This window comes from Eurypyga helias, unplaced genomic scaffold (genome assembly GCF_000690775.1).
Source record: "Eurypyga helias isolate BGI_N326 unplaced genomic scaffold, ASM69077v1 scaffold34388, whole genome shotgun sequence".
Taxonomy (NCBI): domain Eukaryota; kingdom Metazoa; phylum Chordata; class Aves; order Eurypygiformes; family Eurypygidae; genus Eurypyga; species Eurypyga helias.
This window is the reverse complement of record NW_010266865.1, coordinates 1,123-1,686: the sequence shown is the minus strand read 5'-3', so window position 1 is coordinate 1,686 and position 564 is coordinate 1,123. Positions and strand designations below refer to the sequence as shown.

Below are 564 nucleotides of genomic sequence, written 5' to 3'. Positions count from 1 at the left end.
AACCCGCTACGCTCCCTTCTAGACACCCAACCTCCCGGGCACTGCCACGGCAGCAAAACGGTCCCGCTGTGGTTTTCCTTCCAAGCCCACGGCCCTGAACGCTGCCACAGCTGTAGGGGGGTCCTGCCCCAGGGCATGGCCTGAGCCAGTGCCGGGGTGGCACAGGGTGGGCGTGCGGCCGCACGGGGTTGTGGGGTGCGACGCTGGCAGCGGGGGTTGTCGGCAGGTAACTGCCACATCAGCAGCAACGGGCAGAAATCGATAGCTTTGCCGTGACCATTCCCAGGGGGAATTTGGGGGTCGGACAGAGCACGCCGACCAGCACCAGCGCGTCCTGGAGAACAGACCACGCAAACGTGGGCGCTAAAAACAAGCTCCCACCCTCGCCCACCGCGACTTCCACACAACACAATGGCACCGTGGGCTGCAGAAACCATGGGAAGACAGAGATTTCCCAGCTCTGTGGAAGGAGCAGCCTGGCCAAACCCACCGTCCCCAAGCTCCGTGCAGCTCCGGGGAGGCACGGTGCTGCAGCAATGGGCTCGCGGGGAGGAAGCCACCACT

The 564-nt window shown here is 64.7% G+C and overlaps 1 protein-coding gene across 1 annotated transcript in view; it reads right to left on the bottom strand.

Moving 5' to 3' along the window:
• Positions 1–564, bottom strand: part of LOC104513778 (tyrosine-protein kinase HCK-like) — a gene marked incomplete at its 5' end in the record, with an annotated part of 4,956 nt that overhangs the window by 3,489 nt on the left and 903 nt on the right. The gene's annotated exons all lie outside the window — the stretch shown is intronic.